The sequence below is a fragment of the Myodes glareolus genome, chromosome 25 (genome assembly GCF_982192425.1).
Source record: "Myodes glareolus chromosome 25, mMyoGla1.1, whole genome shotgun sequence".
In the NCBI taxonomy this organism is placed as follows: Eukaryota; Metazoa; Chordata; class Mammalia; order Rodentia; family Cricetidae; genus Myodes; species Myodes glareolus.
The window spans coordinates 12,717,966-12,740,359 of record NC_142050.1 but is presented as its reverse complement, the minus strand read 5'-3'; the positions used below and the strand labels follow the sequence as shown (position 1 = coordinate 12,740,359).

At 37.5% G+C, this 22,394-nt stretch overlaps 1 non-coding gene across 1 annotated transcript; it reads left to right on the top strand.

Moving 5' to 3' along the window:
• Nucleotides 1-3,237: 3,237 nt before the first annotated feature.
• On the top strand, nt 3,238-3,345 carry LOC125409843 (U6 spliceosomal RNA). The gene has a single exon (XR_007234901.3). It is a non-coding gene; the product is annotated as a U6 spliceosomal RNA (small nuclear RNA).
• The last annotated feature ends 19,049 nt before the right edge of the window (nt 3,346-22,394 follow it).

The following is a 22,394-nucleotide window of genomic DNA, read 5'->3' as shown; positions in this document are numbered from 1 at the left end:
CTCAAACTCACAAATATCCGCCGGCCTTTGCCACCCAAGTGCTGGGATTACAGTTGTGCGCCACCACCGCCTGCCTAAATCATTAACTTCCTTAAGAAGTTATATTTCTAAAAGGTAATACTATTTACCATCTTCTCACATCAGTCTCTTGAAAATGGCACTACAGTCATGTGACAACATTCCAAGATAATTGGATTTCCTTGTTTTCTTTTCATATTGAGTGTTGGGTTTGCTGTGTTGTACACTCCAATCTGGAGCTTACATTCTTCCTGCCTCAACCTCCCATGTGCTGAGATTACAGATTTGCATCATTACACACAACTATTCTGTTTTCTCCACTCTTCCTCAAGTATATATTACATGTGTTAAATTCTCCTCCTTTATTTTCAGTACTGGGTACTATGCTTACAACCTTGTACATGCTAGGCTAGTACTCTACCATTAAGCTATGCCCCTCTACAGCCAACTTACATATTTTTAAAAAATATTTTTTATGTAGTTAGTTTGCTAAGGAAGTTTCTTGCTAAACCACTGAGGCTGACATTAAACTTTGTCTATAGCTTTAAATCTATACAATCTTCCTACCTTTGCATCTTGTATATCTGCCATATATTTCTTTAATTTTCATGTTTTGTATCTTTTCTCTTGACTTTTTTGGTATTTTATCTTAACTTTTCTTTAGCTGACTCATTATTTTACCACTTTATCTTGGCAGATTCAACTATTGGTTTTTATTGTAGTTCTTAGATTTTTCAGGTGCTCAAGCTTCTACTGATTGTTTTATACAATTTCTACTTCTGGCACCGTGTATAGATGCCAAAATTAGAAGGGATTTGTTTGTTTGCTTGGTCTTTTTTTCAGTTTATCTCAGTATTATTACATGTATAAAATTTTTGGGTGACACACTTTCACACTTGTAAAAGGACATCAGTGTTCTTCCCTTGATCCAGAGGGACATGTATGATCCAGATCTTCCTCCATTCTTCACTTGCAGCCACCACAGTTCTTCTAGGTGCTACTCTTTATGTTTACTGCGATTTTCCTTATGCCAGAGAATTTCTCTTTTTACAGATTTCAGCATCGTTCATGCATTAGCTTATTAGGAACTTCTATTTGATCACTCAAAATATATGCTTCTTTTTCTTTCCTGGTTCACTCTTCTCCTACAGTACCATGAGATGCATGCAGAAGTGCTCACGTTTTACTTAGCATAAGATGATATTTGCAAGTGAAATTATTAAATAAATAAAATTGCATTCCTTCCACCTTTGGTCTCACAAATGGAAAAATATAAATACCTGTATGTATTTATCTAGAAGTTTCTTGTGTATATTAGACCTTTTTACAATACATTGAACAAGTGGAGTTGAATTATAACTTCCCATGAATGTACACCTCGGAGTGTAAGTGTATCGCATAGATAGCATATAATTTGTATTGATATTATTCATATTATGATAAACTCATATGATAACACTTAGCACTAATGTTATTAAAAGCCTACCAACATAACATTACTAAATTAACAAATTTAAAAATTTTACCAAATACTTAAAATAACTTTGAATGCCTATAGTTACAGATACCAAAATAAAAGTTTGGTCATGACTAATAAACAGTCAGAGAGGATGTATTTGGTTTGCTTGAATTGCTTAACGTTCTAATTATAAAATTGGTATTAAAGTAAAACTGGAAGAATAATTAGTAATTGGCATTAGCAATTGAGAAGAAGCCAATAAGCAGTCCTGACTCCTGCTGCTCCAACAGTTTCTAGTAAGTCACAGGAAAAGGAAAACAAGAAAGATGCCAAAAGCAGAGGATCGAGGAACTTCTCGGTGCTAAGATCTAGTTGGACCATCTATTATAAAAAGTATCAAAAACCTGAAGTTAAATATAATGGAGAATTCCATTTCTCTGAGTTATCTAAGACATCCAAGTTCACAAAACCAGAGAATTCATTGTTTTTTTCCAGGAGCTTAGGGATAGCACAATAAAGACCTAGCTTTCATTGGCTGTAAGACTTCTAGTATTCTTAGTCAAGAGTTCTGAAGCATGCTCTACACCATACTATCCCCCCTCCTTTCTTGATGAAAAATCTGAGTTGTATTTTCCACCAATTCTCGGTATTCCAGAACATATGAAATCATGAACTTGCCTAAAATGTGCATCAAAACAATAAGAAACCTAACAGAATCCCCTTTACAGACAGATTAGATAAGATATAGATCTTATATCCTGGAACAAGAAAGATAAAGTAGCATCTCAAGAGTTTGGGGTGACTGTTTTTGCTCAACTAAGGCAAAATAAGTCTTTCCTTAAAGAAATGCTCCAATGCTCCTAAGAGATGTTTCAGAAGCTTGGCTTATGGTTGTAATTAGACAGAGTATTGTTTCCTTATTTGATCTCCAAGTCAAAACAATTATTTCTTCAAACCTTTTCTGCTAGAATCTTATTTCCTTTTTTAAAAAAGAGTACAGAGGCAGGGTCAAGAGATCATTGGAAAAGTGCTAGCTCCACAGGTACAGGCATCTGGATTTGAACTCTGGAACTCAAGGAAGAGAAGCCAGTGTGACAGACGGCCTCATAAGCCCACAACTGGAAAAGTAGAAACAGAGGGAACACTGGGATCACTGGCCAGTCAGAGCAACCTTCTTGATGATTTCCAGGTCACTCACTGGGAGACTGTGTCTCAAAAGCCAGAGTGGTTATTGCCTGAGAAACAGAACTAGTAGTTGTCCTCTTGCTTTCACATATATTTACACACATGTGGAGACACACCTTGCAAACCTGTAAATCCACAGATAAATGTGCAGGCGCACACGCGCGCGCACTCAAACACACACACACACACACACACACACACACACACACACACACACACAGGCACAGACACAGACAAAGAAATACAACCTTAAAGATGCAATTAACTTAAGTCTGTACCCTTTCCTATTCCAATAATTCACCCCAATTTTCCAATTTCCTTCAGAACCCTCAAATGGAATATTTATGATTTGTTTTTGTGGTTACTGAATAAGTTCTCACCATACACTAAAGATGAAAACTGACTTATGTGATTTAAAATTTTACAGAATACATCATGGTTTAGTTTCTATATATATAAAGTTGAACAGAAAACTCAAGTTGCATATTAATGGAAATTTAATAGCAGCTGAGATGTAAAAGCTAGATTTATATTTAGTCGGATGAATGAACATAAGTGCTACAAGCACGGTATGTGTGCTTGCTTTGGCAGCATATACGCTAAAATTGGAACAATACAGAGATTAGCATGGCCTCTGTGCCTTAAAGGATGAAACACAAATTCATGAAGTATTCCATATTTTTAAACAAAAATCAACCTGCAGCAAATATACATAAATCAAATTTAATAACTCATACAAATATGTGGAAGAATGCTATATAAATATTCAGTTTGTCATAATCACAAAATGATATTTATCTGTTTCAAACTTTTTCGCATTTCAAGTAAGTATACAGTGAATGTTTATATGCTTATTTCTTTACATTCAGACAAATGATTTCATGCAAAAGGCTCCTTTAGCATTCTTCATTCATAACTGCTTCCACCCAATAAGTGTTTAGATGACTCCTCGATCTATAGATGTATAAAATGGGTACAGAAACCAGTATTTTATGAAAATAAGTGAAGAAGAAATTTATTTAGAATACTATTTCATTTAAAATGCATTGGATTATCCACCTAGCAAAAATAACAGAAAAATTAAACACTAATGGGTCAATATATTTATTTTATTTTATATAAATTTTCATGGGTAAAAATTTGATATTATAAGTCCTAGAGAATTTTGAATGGTTTTTGGAGATGGTCAATATTTTTATTTTATTGTAGTTGATGTTTACAGTGTGGCTTCATATTAAATACATAGTACAAACTGAAAAGAGTATGTTTACAGTTCTCTCAAATGTTATTAGAATCTCTGTCCTACTCCCAGGCCAAAGCTAATCTAGTGAGTTTTTAAAAATGAAAGTTAAGTTCATCAACGATTTTTAAAAACCTAATAATTCTAACATGACATACTGTGAAAACATATAATATAATTTTATATTTCTATTTTAAAGAATGGTGTTAGAAAATATTAAAAAGCCATTGTTTTCCATGCCTGGAAAAATGACTCAGTTGTTAAAAGTACTTGCTACTCATTTCGAAAACCCAGATTTGATTCCTAGTATTCACATGGCAGCTAACAAAACATCCAAAACTACAGTTTAATGGGTACCAACGTGAGCACCAGAGAGGTACATACATACATGCAGGCAAAACACATACACAAAATAAATAAATCTACTTTTAAAAGTCATAATTTTCATCAATAAATCATTGTGTTTTTACAAGATCAGAAAAACATTGAATTCCAAAGCTATTCATTTTGAAACAAGACTACAATGAAGTAACCAGATGCAACAGAGGTAGCATTGAGGATTTGTTACATGTTTGATCTGCTGTAAGATTTTCCATTAATGCACATTTAAAAACCTCTTAGAGTTGTCAATACTTTCTTGATGACCACATTTAGTTACATGGACCGTATACAAACACACACAGATTAAGAAGTTGTGTTATAGAGTATATACTGAACAGAAGAAATATTTGATAATTGTGTAGGAAATATTTAAACATCTACATGTATTTTCCAAGGTTTTCATCATCTCATATTCTCTACATATGAGAAATTTTGTTACTCATATCTATAACACTTCATATTTTGTGTTTTAGGAATATCAAATAAATTCCCTTCACCGTTATTTGACCTCTTTTCAAAGACTTAGTAAGCATTAATATTTATTCTTCTGCAATTCCTATACATAAATAAGCTAATACTCCCTCTCTATAAATATAAATAAAAATTTATTATTCTAAAGAAAATATGTATCTGAGGGTAAGTATACATATAGGTGTTCGTATTTGTATGTTGGAAGTTGATGTTTTTACATGCCAATTTTTCTCTAACTTTATCAATTAAACCATGGTTAATATATTTCTTCTGTTTAGGTTTTAAAGTTTCATTTCTACTGGGCCTACTTTATTTACACTTTCTGAAATGTTTTTCTCTTTTGTTTGATAGTTTGTCAGTATACTCCAAGGTTAAATAACTGTCTATTTTCTTTTAAGGTTTTGCTTTGTAGACTTATATTTAATTAGGAAGACCGTATGTTGAATGATATCAGTAAATAATACACACACAGACATACACACATGCACACACACACACACACACACACACACACACACATTACAGCAGCATGGTGCTAGAGAGGGAGCTGTGAGTTCTACATCTTGATTCACAGACAACAGAAAATGAACTGTGTACCACACTGAGCATAACTTGAACAAATGAGACCTCAGAGCCCACCCCCACAGTGGACACATTGTAGTAGTATCAAAGAGCTCCACAATAGCCCAGAATGGAGTATAAAAAAGGTTTATTTATTTGGGGGATAAACTCACAGTAAGGGTAGCAGTTTGTGGTTGTCTGCATGCGCTGAAAACTGGAACTGAATCCAACAAGAAAAAAGGGGCCAGATATGTTTTTTGTCCCCACTTATAGTACATGAAACCACACCTAAATTGGGCTGGTATCTTAAGAGCTATCGGCTGAAGGAATTCACACAACAACACACTTCCTCCCAAAAGGCCACAGATACTGCAGAAAAACCTACCTCTTAATAGTGCCAATCTCTTTGGAAGTTACTTTCTTTCAAAACACCACATTCCGCTCACTGGCCCCCAAAGACTTATAGCCATATAATAATGTAAAAATGCATTCAGTCCCAATTCAAAAGTCCCCACAGTCTAGAACAGTCTCAAACTTATTTAAAAGTCTAAAGTTCAGTCTCTATTGAGATTAATGTAATCTCTTAACTGCAGTCCCCTATGGAATCATAATCAAAAAGCAGATCACAAACTTCCTACATGCAATGGCACAGGATATATATTACCATTCCAAAATGTAGATAATGGACAATAGTGAGGAGACACTGGGCCAAAACAAGACTGAAAATGAGCTGAGCAAACTTCAAGGTCTGCATTCCCATGCCTGATATAAAAATGTTCTTTTGATCTACAACTCCTTTCTGCTTTGTTGACCACAACACTCTTCTTTCTCTTGGGCTGGTTCCACTCTCTGTTAACAGGTCTCCTTGGCAAGTGTCACAAGACTCTGGCATCTTCAACATCTTGAGGTCTCCAAGGCAATCTAGGCTTCAAATTCACAGCTTCACACAATGACTTCTATGGGCCTCCACACATGGACACCCCTGACACATGCCTGACATCAGCAGCTTTCCTTAGTCTTGGAGGCAAATTCCATAACCACGTTCTTCTATCCTTCAGTCTAAAGGCAGAGCCACATGGCCAAAGCTGCCAGGTTCTGCTGCTTGCTGTGACTGGAACACGACCCACGCATTCAATTATAATTTCACCAGCTTTCTGTTTTCCATGGTTTCCTTCATTGCATAAGCTTAGATGTCCTTGGACTTGCTCTATAGACCTGACTGTCCTCAAACTCAGAGATCCACCAGTCTTTACTATCCAAGTGCTGGGATTAATGGCGTGCAACACCAGACCTAGGTCTAAGCTTTTCTTCAACTCATTTTCACTAGTTGTAAACTTAACTGGGTGGGATTTGAACCTGAGATCATACTCCTTTTATTCCATTTTTAATTGGTTTACCTCCTTGAATGGAATAGTTGGCTCCATTTTTTCTTCAATCTGTACACTTTCTATTTTCCTTCCTTAGCTTGCTCATTTTCATTATAAATCTTTAGAACATTAGTAACCACAAGACGGAGTCTACAGTGGGCTGTTCGTAGATTTACTCTGTCAAATGGACTTAATCCAAAACCCTTCACTTTAGCCTCAGGCAGACTCTTCAGACATGGTGCAGAAGCTCTACATTCTCCACCAAAATATCACAAGAATGATTTCCAGACAATATACTAAAATGCTTTTCCTCTGAAACATCTTGTCTATCTCCCCACAGTTCAAATCACTCTCTGCACCGCTGTCTTTAATGCTTTTACAAGTATGGTCCATTAAGCAGTACTTAAAGCACTACACTGCTTTCCTAACCCAATACACCAAAGTCTCTATTATCTCAAACAAAAGGATGGTCAGACCTATCACAACAATTTCCAGTCCCTGGAAACAACTTCTGTCGTAATTAGGGTTCTGCTGATATGAAGAGACACACTGGCCAGGGCAAATATTATAAAAATATTTTATTTGGGTGGCTTATAATCCAGTGGTTCAGTCTATTATCATTATGATGGGACACAAAAGTGTGCAGGCAGACACAGTGCTGGAGAGGTAGCTGAGAGTTGTACATCTTGTTTCTGGCAATAGGAAGGGATCTAATTCACTGGGTAAAGCTTGAGTGTAGGAGACATCAAAGCTTACATCCACAGGGACACACTTCCTCCAACAAGATGACACCTACTCCAAAAAGGTCACACCTCCCATTAGTGCCCCTCTCTTTTGGGGGCCATTTTTTCCCAAACCTCTATCATATATTATAAAATCAGTTTATTTGTTAGCTATTTTTTAAACAATTTTAGTGTACAAAAATCCTCAAAAAGATGTACATGTGTGTATATGTGTATATGTGTGTGTATGTGGTATGTACATAACAATTATTTATAGTATACAGTGATTTGTAACAAAGTATATCACTCATAATATTAAATGAACCAATATTCCAGACTTCAAATACTTTCTTTTAAAGATTTATTTATTTATTATGTACACAACACAACATTCCTTCCATGTATGCTTGCATGCCAGAAGAGGGCACCAGATCTCATTATAGATGGCTGTGAGCCACCATGTGGTTGCTGGGAATTGAACTCAGGACCTTTGGAAGAGCAGTCAGTGCTCTTAACCTCTGCCATCTCTCCAGCCCCCAGACTTCAAATACTTTACTTTCTAATTGTTTATCATTATAAAATGAATTTTAAATATTTAATCCACTAAATATATTATCTGTAAATTAAAATAGATGTTTTGTAAAACATTAAATCTCATTATAAACTTATCTTGAAAAGCTTGATTATATTTTGTCTAAAATTATTTAGATATTCTTAATACAAGTAGTTGAAAAAAAATGCATACGAAATGAGTATGAAGTCAGCTGAGGTTCTGAGGATTTGTGTAAGCTGGAACTGTTCAAACATGCTGACAAGCAATCTTCTTTTATAAAGTTAAGAGAAGCAAAATAAAAGATAACCCAAATCATTACAATTTAATTTTGAATATCTAAATGATCTATTTATCTGAAGACTATTTGATAGCTCACCTGTGTAGGTAATATGAGCTGCAGAAATCACTTCTTGGTTTTATTTGTTTGATTAGAATTTGCACAAATTTTGGGTTGCATATCTTTGAACATTGAACATAGTCTAATGTAGTCTTATCCCTAAAATGCTTCAGATCTGCTATGTTTCTATTTTTGTTTATTTTTATTAATGTCATCTTTAAAGGTTTTTAATTTCACTATTCTAAAAGTTTTAATAACTCATCAATGACAATTTCTGCTATCTGTATATTTCCAGGTGTGGGATCTTCCATGGGAACTTGGTCAATCTGCCAGAAGCCTTATTTTTCATGAAAACAGACTCAAAACTTCTTTAGCTATGGGTGGGACCTCATGAGCACCTCCATCTCTACTTGTTGGAATGTTGACTAGTTTGTTCTTGTGCATGAAGCATTTGCTGTGATTTTATGAGAGCAGTGGTCCTTTCTTGTGCAGAATAAATTGTTTTGCTTTGGTCTTCTTAGAATCTTTCTATGTCCTCTTCCACAATGATCCCAGAGGCAAAGTGTGATATAGATGACCCGTTGTGACTGAGGACTCTATGATCACTTATTCTCTGTATTCTGAATAGCTGAGTTTGTGTGTCAACCACATTCACCATGCAAAGAAACTTTTTGATGAGGTCTGAACGCTTCACTAAAGTGTGGGCAGAGAGATACAAATTTAGAGAGAAATTTGATACTACAGCCAACTAGAAAATATTTTTTTTTCAACCTCAGCCTCATTTTTTTTATTATTAAATTATAAAAGTTTCCATTTCAGCCCCTCCTCCCACCACCCTCCCACTCCCCCTACTCCCTCTCCCCCTCCCTCTCCATCCCCCAGAGCAGTCAGGGTTTCCTGCCCTGTGGGAAGCCCGAGTTCCTCCCCCCTCCCTCCAGGTCCAGGGAAGGTGAGAGTCCAAACAGACTGGAGCGCCAAAATCCAGTACATGCAGAGGAAGCAAGTCCCAGTGTCATTGTCAACGGCTTTTCAAAAAGGCTCCGGGCCAGCCACATTCAGAGAATCTGGCTGGATCATGTCCTCGTTCAGTCCCAGTCCAACAGGCCTTGGTGAACTCCCATTATATCAGTCCCCTTGTATCAGTGGGTGCTCGCATCCCTCGCAGTCCTGATTACTTTTTTTATTTTCTTCATCATTCTGTTCCTCATTTGGACTGTGGAGTGCTCAGTTCGGTGTTCTAATATGGGTCTCCATCTGTATCGCCATCCAACGTCGGATGAAGGTTTCCTGTGCCCTTGCCTTCATTGCTCACGATCTCTTTCCTTCTGCCTCTCATTTGGACCTAGGGAGCTAGGTCCAGTGTTCCAACGTGGTTCTCCGCCTCCATCTCCATCCATCGCCAGATGAGGGTTCTATGGTGACATGCAAAATATTCATCAGTATGGTTGTGGGCCAAGGCCAGTTCAGGCACCCTCTCCTCTGTCCAGAGAACAATCTGGGGATCTCTCCTTGGACCTGGGATCCCATATATAATCAAGTTTCCTATAAACCCTAAAATGACTCCCTTAGTTGAAATATATTCTTCCCTGATCCCTTATTCATCCTTCCTCCCTTCCCCCCATCTTGTTAAAAGATTTACAACTGGTGCCCTAAGTTCTACAACCATGAATTCTTGATCAGATTTACAGTCTCAGGCATGTTTCTCCCTCCATCCCAATGCATCATGCTTTAAATCCAATCAGAAACCAAGTCATTATCCCCATAACATTTGATATTCACTAATGGGTTTTCTATGTTTATCTCAAACACCATAGGTTGCCAAATAATAAGTCCAGTGGCAGAAGTAGGATATCTCCTCCTGATTCATTGATCATAGGTATCCCAGCGATCCTCAAAACAATACAACATGTTGCAATTGCTGTTGGGTGCCCCCCTAGAACTTGATAGTAAGACCCTACTGCTGAAGACACCTATTGGATTTGTCACAGAACACGGAGAACTCAAGTCTGACTATGCAGCTCACTGTCGTGAGCAGCAGACTTGTTTGCATGTTCCTGAAAAGAGGAGTGAGAAATGAGGAAAAAAATGGACAAGAGATAAAAATCACATTAGGAATGCTTCTAGTGAATACTGTAGCCACCTCCAGTTTACTTATCACAGTCCTTACATACCTTACAGGGGGAAGACTTCCCTTCCATGATACAAGAAGCAGACAAACATAATAACCTGTTTCGTCTCAAAACACCTAGTAGCTGCAGCCTAAGTCAAACATCCTATTGATTGGTTTTGAGTAGCAAGACATTCAGTAGTCACACCTTCGGCCAAACATCCTGTTATTTGTCCTTGAGGAGCAGGAATAGGTTTGAACTCTCTAACTTAGTCAAGATGGAACAGATTCAAAACTGTGGGCTCGGACAGCTTACAGCCTGCTGAATAATTAACACAATACTGAAAGGTGCTGTGCAGGTTCCTATGGGGAAAATAATCATCCACAGACTTACCTGGCTGTGAAAGTTTTGAAGGGAAATTTACTTTAATTAAACTATAATGGAACGTGATTGTAGAAAATAGTAGCTCAATACCAGTGGATGAAATACAATTATTAAATCAGAGTTATTGGCACTAAGTTTTTAACTTCTCACACTCATGCTTCAAAATGTTTGTGTGTAAATGCTGACTACTAATTTAACAGATGTCATCCTAACAGGATATTTAATTCTTCTTGGGTCAATTCTATTCATTTAATTTTTTTAAAAAAAAATTGTCCTTGATTCTATTTAATTCAAATGGAAATATAAAACTTTACATTAAGTTTTAAAAATCTTATTTATTTAATGCTATAATGTTAATATAATTTTATTTGTGAAATGTATTTTCTTTACTTAGCATTACTAATTTGCTCTCTCTGACTTTTAATGTTTCTCATGGTTCATCTATCTCAATAGTCAACTCATGGGTTTTCATTTAGTCCCTCTCTTTTTCTAGAAGTATATTAATTAGAGTGTTTTGGCTTCTCAAATTTATGCAATTTCTTGATTTTTTTCTCTTATTGGTTTAAATGCCATGGGAAAGAATGGAATAGAAGAATAGGAATAAGATATTTAATATAGTCTTATTCAATTCACTCCTTCCATATGTCTAAGACTTGTCAAGTTGATCTATGCTAACTGCTGTGTGTGGTCTCACTAGACCAGATTGCACAGCTGTCTGAGATATGCCAGAAAATTTCCTCTATGGAATGTTATATACAACATTTGCATGACATGCCTATGCACTCAAAGAATTCTTGAGGCTGAGCAGTTCTTCCCAGAGAGGTGAGTGGGTGCTAGCCTGGGCAGCCTGCCAGCCTGTCTGGGAAGGGAGCACAGCCCTCCCCCCCTCAGCTTCTGCGGCAGGGTCTTCGGTGTTCCAAGGGACCCCTCCCCTCCCCCCACTGCTGCGGGCCCTTTGTCTCCTGAGTCCTGGGAAGACCAGCTAGCCCTGTTGCCCTGCTGAGCAGTTCTTCCCAGAGAGGGCTGAGGAGCTCTATCCAGAGAGTGCTGTGAAGTCCTACCCAGAGAGTGCTGAGGAGTTCTATCCAGAAAGTGCTGAGGAGTTTCATCCAGAGTGGAAGAGATGGGCAGGCGCCAATGCAAGAATTCCTCCAACAACCTGAAAGGCAACATGACACCGCCAGAATCCAGGGAGCTCGAAACTAGAAGAATTGAACACCCTACGCCAGAAGAAATAGAAGAAATTGACTCTAAGCGCTTCTTTATGAAAATAATAGAGGAAATTAAACAGGAGGTGAAAATCTGCCGTAAAGAAATGGAAGATAAGTATAACAAAAAAATTGAGGAAATGAGTAAAGAAATGGAAGAGAAATATACCAAAAAGTTTGAAGAAATGAGTAAATCCGTAAATGAAATTCTGGGAAACCAAGAAAAAACAATCAAACAGGTAATAGAAACAGTTCAAGATTTGAAAACTGAAATGGAGTCAATGAAGAAATCACAAACCGAGGGCCGGCTGGCTATGGAAAATCTGGGTAAACGAACAGAGACTTCAGAAACAAGCTTAACCAATAGAATACAAGAGATAGAAGAAAGAATCTCAGACTCTGAGGACACCATAGAGAAATTAAACACTCTGTCCAAAGAAAACAGCAAATCCAACAAATTCTCATCACAAAACATTCAGGAACTGTGGGACACAATAAAAAAACCAAATCTAAGAATAATAGGAGTAGAAGAAGGAGAAGAATTGCATTTCAAGGGTCCAGAAAATATACTCAACAAAATTATAGAAGAAAACTTTCCCATCCTAAAGAACGATATTCCTATGAAGGTTCAAGAAGCATACAGAACACCGAATAGACTGGATCAGAAAAAAACATCCCCTCGTCATATAGTAATCAAAACACAAAGCATTCAGACTAAAGAAAGGATATTGAAAGCTGCAAAGGAAAAAGGTCAAGTAACTTATAAAGGTAAACCTATCAGACTTACACCAGACTTCTCTATGGAAACCATGAAAGCCAGAAGGTCCTGGATAGAGGTACTGCAGAAACTAAGAGACAATGGATGCAAACCCAGACTACTTTACCCAGCCAAGCTATTGTTCACTATCAACGGAGAAAACAAAATATTCCAGGATAAAAACAAATTTAAACAATACGTAGCTACTAATCCAGCCTTACAGAGAATACTAGAAGGAAAATCACAACCCAAGGAATCCAACATTCCCAACACTGCCTACATTAACTCAGACATTTAGCGACCCTCCACAAGCACAACTCAAAGAAGGAAAACACATACACGCTACTACCCAAAAAAATGACCGGAGTCATCGATCACTGGTCATTAATATCACTTAATATCAATGGTCTCAACTCACCTATAAAGAGGCACAGACTTAGAGATTGGATACGAAAACAGGATCCAACATTCTGCTGTCTACAAGAAACACACCTCAACCACAAAGACAGACACCTACTCAGAGTAAAGGGTTGGGAAAAGGTTTTCCAAGCAAATGGACCTAAGAAACAAGCGGGTGTGGCCATTCTAATATCTAACAAAATCGACTTCAAACTAAAATCAATCAGAAGAGATGGAGATGGACATTTCATACTCATAACAGGAACAATTCATCAGGAAGAAGTCTCAATCTTGAATATCTATGCCCCTAATATAAAGGCACCCACATATGTAAAAGAAACTCTTCTAGAACTCAAGGCAGTCATCAAACCACACACACTAATAGTAGGAGACTTCAACACTCCTCTCTCACCAATGGACAGGTCAATCAGACAGAAACCTAACAGAGAAATAAGAGATTTACTGGAGGTACTGAATCAAATGGACTTAACAGACATCTATAGAACACTCCACCCAAATAGGAAAGAGTATACCTTCTTCTCTGCAGCTCATGGAACCTTCTCGAAAATTGACCACATACTTGGTAACAAAGCAAACTTCCACAGATACAAAAAAATATTAGTGACCACCTGTGTCTTGTCAGATCACCATGGATTAAAATTAGAATTCAACAACAATGGTACCCCCATGAAGCCAACAAACTCATGGAAGTTGAACAGTCAACTACTAAATCACCCCTGGGTCAAGGAAGAAATAAAGAAAGAAATTAAAGTCTTCCTTGAATATAATGAGAACAAAGACACAACGTATTCAAACCTATGGGACACAATGAAAGCAGTGCTAAGAGGAAAGTTCATAGCACTAAGTGCCCACCTAAAGAAAACAGAGAAAGCACACATTGGAGACTTAACAACACACTTGAAAGCTCTAGAAAAAAAAGAAGCTGATATACCCAGGAGGAGTAGAAGACTGGAAATAATCAAACTGAGGGCTGAAATCAACAAAATAGAAACACAGAAAACAATTCAAAGAATCAATGAAGCAAAAAGCTGGTTCTTGGAGAAAATTAACAAGATTGACAAACCCCTATCCAAACTAATCAAACGGCAGAGAGAGAACTTGCAAATTAATAGGATCAGAAATGAAAAGGGGGACATAACCACAGACACAGAGGAAATACAGAGAATCATTAGATCTTACTACGAAAGTTTATATGCCACAAAGTTGGAAAATGTAAAAGAAATGGACATTTTTTTAGATAAGTACCATATACCAAAGTTGAACCAAGACCAGGTGAACAATCTAAATAGACCTATTAGTCGTGAAGAACTAGAAGCTGTTATCAAAAATCTCCCTACCAAAAAAAGCCCAGGACCAGATGGTTTCAATGCAGAATTCTACCAGAACTTCCAGGAAGAGCTAATACCTATACTCCTTAATGTATTCCACAATATAGAAAAAGAAAAGTCACTGCCAAACTCCTTTTATGAAGCTACAGTCACCCTAATACCAAAACCACACAAAGACACAACCAAGAAAGAGAATTACAGGCCAATCTCACTCATGAACATCGATGCGAAAATTCTCAATAAAATACTGGCAAACCGAATCCAAGAACACATTAGAAAAATCATCCATTATGATCAAGTAGGCTTCATCCCAGAGATGCAGGGATGGTTCAACATACGCAAATCTATCAATGTAATCCATCATATAAATAAACGGAAAGAAAAAAATCATATGATCATTTCATTGGATGCTGAAAAAGCGTTTGACAAAATTCAACACCCTTTTATGATAAAGGTGTTGGAGAGACTGGGGATACAAGGATCATACCTAAATATAATAAAAGCAATATACAGCAAGCCGACAGCTAACATCAAATTGAATGGAGAGAAACTCAAAGCCTTTCCACTAAAATCAGGAACACGACAAGGCTGTCCACTCTCTCCATACCTCTTCAATATAGTGCTTGAAGTTCTAGCAATAGCAATAAGACAACATAAGGGGATCAAGGGGATTCGAATTGGAAAGGATGAAGTGAAACTTTCGTTATTTGCAGACGATATGATAGTGTACATAAGCGACCCCAAAAACTCTACCAAAGAACTCCTACAGCTGATAAACACCTTTAGTAACGTGGCAGGATACAAGATCAACTCCAAAAAATCAGTGGCACTCCTATACACAAAGGATAAAGAAACGGAGAGGGAAATCAGAGAAACATCACCTTTCACGATAGCCACAAACACCATAAAATATCTTGGGGTTACTCTAACCAAGGATGTGAAAGACCTATTTGACAAGAACTTTAAGCCTTTGAAAAGAGAAATTGAGGAGGATACCAGAAAATGGAAAGACCTCCCCTGCTCTTGGATTGGGAGAATCAACATAGTAAAAATGGCAATTCTACCAAAAGCAATCTACAGATTCAATGCAATCCCCATCAAAATCCCATCAAACTTCTTCACAGACCTTGAGAGAACAATAATTAAGTTTATATGGAAAAACAAAAAACTCAGGATAGCCAAAACAATCTTATACAATAAAGGAACTTCTGGAGGCATTACTATCCCTGACTTCAAACTCTATTACAGAGCTACAGTATTGAAAACAGCTTGGTATTGGCATAAGAACAGAGAAGTCGACCTATGGAATCGAATAGAAGACCCAGATACTAACCCTCAAACCTACGAACACCTAATTTTTGACAAGGGAGCTAAAGGTATACAATGGAAGAAGGAAAGCGTCTTTAACAAATGGTGCTGGCATAACTGGATATCAACCTGTAGAAGAATGAAAATAGATCCATATCTATCACCATGCACAAAACTCAAGTCCAAATGGATTAAAGACATCAACATCAATCTGTCCACTTTGAACCTGATAGAAGAGAAAGTGGGAAGTAGTCTACAAGATATAGGCACAGGAGGCCACTTCCTAAGTAGGACCCCAGCAGCACAGACAATAAGAGAAACAATGAATAAATGGGACCTGCTGAAACTGAGAAGCTTCTGTAAAGCAAAGGACACTGTCAGTAAGACAAAAAGGCTGCCTTCTGACAGGGAGAAGATCTTCACCAACCCCTCATCAGACAAAGGTCTGATCTCCAGAATATACAAAGAACTCAAGAAACTAGACACTAAAACTCTAATTAACCCAATTAAAAAATGGGGTACTGATCTGAACAGAGAATTCAGAACAGATGAACTTCGAATGGCCAGAAGACACTTAAGGTCATGCTCAACCTCCTTAGCGATCAGGGAAATGCAAATCAAAACCACTTTGAGATACCATCTTACACCTGTCAGAATAGCTAAAGTTAAAAACACCAATGATAACCTATGCTGGAGGGGATGTGGAATGAGGGGAACACTCATCCATTGTTGGTGGGAATGCAAACTTGTGCAGCCACTTTGGAAATCAGTGTGGAGGTTTCTCAGGAAACTGGGAGTCAACCTCCCTCAGGACCCAGCAATTCCTCTCTTGGGAATATACCCTAGAGATGCCCAAACATACTACAAAAGCGTTTGTTCAACTATGTTCATAGCAGCACTATTTGTAATAGCCAGAACCTGGAAACAGCCTAGGTGCCCCTCAATAGAAGAATGGGTAAAAAAGGTGTGGAACATATACACATTAGAGTTTTACTCAGCGGTAAAAAATAATGACATCTTGAATTTTGCATGCAAATGGATGGACATAGAAAACGCTTTACTGAGTGAGGTAAGCCAGACCCAAAAAGAGGAACACGGTATGTATTCACTCATAAGTGGATTCTAACCATAATTAAAGGTCTTTGAGCCTATTATTCGTGATCCTAGAGAAGCTAAATAAGAAGACGAACCTGATGAAGATTATTTACCTATCCGCCAGGAGGTAGGAAATAGTCAAGAGTCCCAGGTAACCTTGGGTGCATGGGGGGGGGGGGAGGGTTGATGGAAGGGGAGAGGGTTAGAGAGAAGGGAGTAGGGGAGGAATGGAGAAAGCTCGGTTGACCGGGATGGGGGGAAGGGAGGAAGGATGAATGTGGGATCAGGGAAGAATATATTTCAACTAAGGGAGTCATATTAGAGTTTACAGGAAACTTGATTATATATGGGATCCCAGGTCCAAGGAGAGATCCCCAGATTGTTCTCTGGACAGAGGAGGGGGTGCCTGAACCAGCCTTGGCCCGTGACCATACTGATGAATATTTTGCTTATCACCATAGATCCCTCATCTGGCGTTGGATGACGATACAGATGGAGGCCCGCGTTGGAGCACCGAACTGAGCCCCCCAAGATCCAAACGAGTAGCAAAAGGAGGAAGAAAATGACGAAGGACTGCGAGGGATACTATCACCCACTGATACAAGGGGTCGGATCTAATGAGAGTTTACCAAGGCCAGATGGACCGTGACTGAACGAGCATGTGATCCAACCAGATTCTCTGAATGTGGCTGGCCTGCAGTCTTTCCGAGAAGCCATTGACAATGACACTGGGACTGGTTTCCTCTGCATATACTGGATTTTTGGGATCCAGTCTGTTTGGATGCTCACCTTCCTGGACCTGGAGTGAGGGGGGAGGAACTTGGACTTCCCACAGGGCAGGAGACCCTGACTTCCCTAGGGGACAAAGAGGGAGGAGGAGAGGGAGGGGGGGAGTGGGAGGGCGTTGGGAGGAGGGGCGTAAATGGAAACTTTTTATAATTTAAAAAAATTACAAAAAAAAATGCAAATTCTACATTGTTGAAAAGATATTTAAGTTCCATTTAATCATGCATATTTAGAGGCCAATAAATTATTATTTGCTATGCAAAAAAAAAGAATTCTTGAAAGATTAATTTCATCTTGTGTATAACACTACTTGCTTTTGATCACCAGATATCGTAAACTATAGTGTGATCCACAGACTATTCTGTTACAATTTCTCCAATATGATGAGACATTTGTATACATATTTATTTATTACTTATTTGATTTATTTATTTACTTATTATTCTCCCTCATATGTTTTATCCAGAATGCAGTTTCCCCTCCCTCCTCTTCTCTCAATCCCTTTCTTCCAAATCCCATCTCCTTCAGATTTTCTTTTCCTCTCTTCCCCTTCAGAAAAGGGCAAATAACCCAGGAATATCAACCAATCATTACAAATTAAGCATGCAATAAAAATAGACACATCCCCTCACATGAAGGCTGGTCAAGGCAACCAAGTAGGAGGAAACATGTCCCAGAAAGTGGTCAAAAGAGTCAGACACAGGCCCTGCTCCCACGGTCAGTAGTCCCATCAGGAACACCAAACAGCACAACCATAACATATACGCAGAGGACCTATGGGAGACATTTACAGGTTCCCTGATTGTTGGTTCAGTATCTGTGAGACCCTATGAGCCCATGCTAGCTGATTCTCTGGACTGTTTTCCTATTGTATCCTTGACTTCCCTGGTTCCTACAATCTGACCTCCCCCTCTTCTGCTGAATTCCCTGAGTTACACCTACTGTTTGGCTTTGAGTTCTGCATTTGTTCCAACCAAAGCTGCTGGATGAAGTCTCTCTGATGATTATTATGCTAAACACCAGTCTATAAGTATAGCAGAGTGACATTAGAAATCTTCCATTTTTTTTTTTTTTTTCTGGTCATGTTTGTTTCTATGTTGGATCTCTGAGCTATCCAGCTTTGGTTCCTGGCCTTTCAGGTAGTATCAGTGGTGGGCTCCCTCTAGTGGCATGGCTCGCAAGTTGGACCAGTTATTAGCCACTTTTATGAGTTGTACACCACCTTTACCTCAGCACATCTTGAAGGCAGGACATATTCTAGGTCAAAGGCTTTGAGACTGGCTTGGTGTCCCAACTCCTCCACTGGAAGCCTTGCCTCGTTACAGAAGATGGTTCTTTCAGGCTCTCTATTCCTCATTTCTAAGGAGTTTTCACTAGGGTCATTCTCACGGATTCCTGGGAGTTCCCACTGCATTAAGTTTCTACCTCACCTAGGAAATACCATCCTATTTCAATCTTCATTCCCAGTACAGTCTTTCCCCAACTCTGACCTCAATACTGATCTGTCTTGCTTGCATCCTCACCTACCCCCAGTCCAATCATAAAATCTATTCTATTTACCCTTCCCAGGGAGATCAATGTGCCCCTTTCCCCTTGAACCTTCCTTGTTACTTAGTCTCTCTGGGTCTGTGGTTTACAATTAATATCTACTTATAAATGAGTACATACCATGTTTGTCTTCCTGAGCCTGGATTACCTTACTTGGTATGACTTTTTTTCTAGTTTGAACATCTTGTCTGCAAATTTCACGATGTCATTGCTTTTTGTTGTTTTGTTTTCCTTTTTGCTTTTATTTTGTAACAGCTAAGTAGTATTCTATTGTGTAAATATACCATATTTATTTATCCATTCTTTGGTTGAGGGGCATCTTGGTTGTTTTCAGGTTCCAATCATTACAAATTAAGATGCTATGAGCATAGTTGAGCAAATGTCCTTGAGGTATAGTGGAGCACCCTTTGGGTATATGCCCAGGAGTGGTATAGCTAGGTCTTGAGGTAGATCAATTTCCATTTTTTTTGAGAAACCACCACATTGATTTCTAAAGCGGCTGTACAATTTTTTACTCCCAGCCACAAGGGAGTGTTCCCCTTGGATATGCTATCCAGCATCAACTGTCACTTATGTTTTTGATCTTAGTCATTCTTAAAGATGTCATATGGAATCTCAGAGTCATTTTGATTCATACTTCCCTGATGGTTAAGGATGTTGATCATTTCTTTAAATGTTTCTCTGTCATTTGAGATTCATCTGCTGAGAATTTTCTGTTTAGATCTGTACCCCAAATTTTAATTGGATTGGTTGGTATTTTGATTTTTAGTTTCTGGAATTCTTTACATATTTTGGATATTAGCCCTCTGTCAGATGTGGCTTTGGTGAAATTTTTTTTCATTCTGTAAGCTACTATTTGTACTATTGATGATGTTCCTTGCTTTACAGAAGCATCTCAGTTTCACGAGGCCCCATTTATTAAGTGTTGATCTTACTGGTGTTCTGTTCAGGAAGTCGTCTCCTGTGTCAATGCACTCAAGGTTATTCCCCACTCTCTGTTCTATCAGATTCAGTGTATTTGGTTTTATGTTGAAATCTTTGATCCCCTTGGATTTGTGTTCTGTGCAGAGTGATAGATATGAATATATTTGCATTCTTCTACATGCCTATATTCAGTTAGAACAGCACCAGATTTTGGAGATTCTTTTTTCAATTGTACATTTCTGGCTTCTTTACAAAAATCATGTGTCTGTAGTTGTGTGGATTTACATCCCAGTCTTCAATAAGAGTTCATTGATGAGCCTATCTGTTTTTACTCCAGTACCATGTGGATTTTATTATAGCTCTGTAGTACAGTTTGAATCAGAAATGGTGGTGCCTCCAGAAGTTCTTTTACTACACAGGATTTGTTTTTACCATTCTGGCATTTCTGTTTTTCTATATGAAGTGGAGTATTGTTTTTTGAATGTCTGTAAAGAGTTGTGTTGGAATTTTGATGGAGATTTCATTGAGTGTGTACATTGTTTTTTGTAAGATGGCCATGTTTAGCATCTTAATCCTACCAATTTATGAGCATGGGAGATCTTTCCATCTTCTGATATATTTTCCAATTTCTTTCTTCAAAGATCTGAAGTTCTTGGTCATAAATGTCTTGAATTTGCTTGGTTAGAGTTACCCCCAAGATATTTTATATTAGTTGAACCTATTGTAAAGGGTGTTGATTTCCTGATTTCTTTCTCAGTCTGTTTATAATTTATATATAGGAGGGTTACTTTTTTGAGATAATTTTGCACCCAGCCACTTGACTAAAGATTTTTTTTTAAAATCAGCTGTAGGAGTTACCTGGTAGAAATATTTGTGTCAATTATATATTCTACCATACCATCTGTGAATAGTAATAATTTGATGTCTTCCTTTTCTATTTGTATTTCCTTTTTTCTTTTAGTTGTCTTATAGTTCTAGCTAGAACTCAAATGCTATAGTGAGTATGTATAGAGAGAATGGACAACCTTGTTTTGTTCCTGATTTTAGTGAAATTGTTTTGAATTTCTCTCTGTTTCATCAGACATTGGTAATTAGCTTAGTGTATTATGTTAAGGTATGTGCCTTAGATCCCTTATCTAACCAAGACTTTCATCATGAAGGGGGGTTGGATTTTCTCAAGAGCTTTTCCAGCATCTAATGAGTTGATCATGTGATATTTTTCTTTCAATTTGCTTGTATGGTGGATTACATTGATAGATTTTTGTATATTGAAACATTCCTGCATCTCTTATATGAAGCCTACTTGATCACAGTGAATTGTCTTTTTGATGCATTCTTGGATTCAGCTTGTGAGTATTATATTAAGTATATTTACAACAATAGTTGTGAGGGAAATTGGTCTTTAATTCTCTTTCTTTGTTGAATCTTTGTGTGGTTTGATTATCAGAGTGACTGTGGTCTCATAAAATGAGTTTGGAAATGTTCCTTCTATTTCTGTTTTGTGGAATAATGTGAGAAGTATTGGAATTAACTCTTTAAAATGTGTGCAGAGTTCTAAACTGAAACCAGTCTACCCTAGGTTTTTTGGGTTGGAAGACTTTTAATGACCGTTTCTATTTCCTTAGGGGCTATAGGTCTTTTTAAATTGTTTATCTGATCTTGACTTAATTTTGCTAAGTGATATCTATCAAGAAAATTGTCAATTTCTATCGGATTTTTCAATTTATGGCATATAGATTTTTGAAGTATGATCTACTGATTATTTGGGTTTCCACGTCTCTGTTGTTATGTCCTCCTTTTCACTTCTGATTTTGCTAATTTGGATGATCTTTCTCTGTCTTCTAGTTAGCTTGATAAGGGTTTGACTATCTTGTTGACTTTCTCAAAGAATCAACTCTTTGGTTTATTGATTCTTTATATTGTTCTCTTTGTTTCTATTTTATTGATCACAGTCCTCAATTTAATTACATGCTGCTTTCTACATCCCTTTTATGAGCTTGTTTCTATTTGTTCTAAAGATTTTAGGTGTTCAATTAGGCTATTAGCATGGGATTTCTCCAAATTCTTTATGCAGGCACTTAATGCTAAGAACTTTTCTCTTATCACAGATTTTATTCTGCCCCATAGTTTAGATATGTTGAGCATTAATTTTCATTGAATTCTATGAAGTTTTAAATTTTTTCTTTATTTCTGTCTTGATCCAGTAATCATTCAGTAGAATGTTGTTCAGTTTC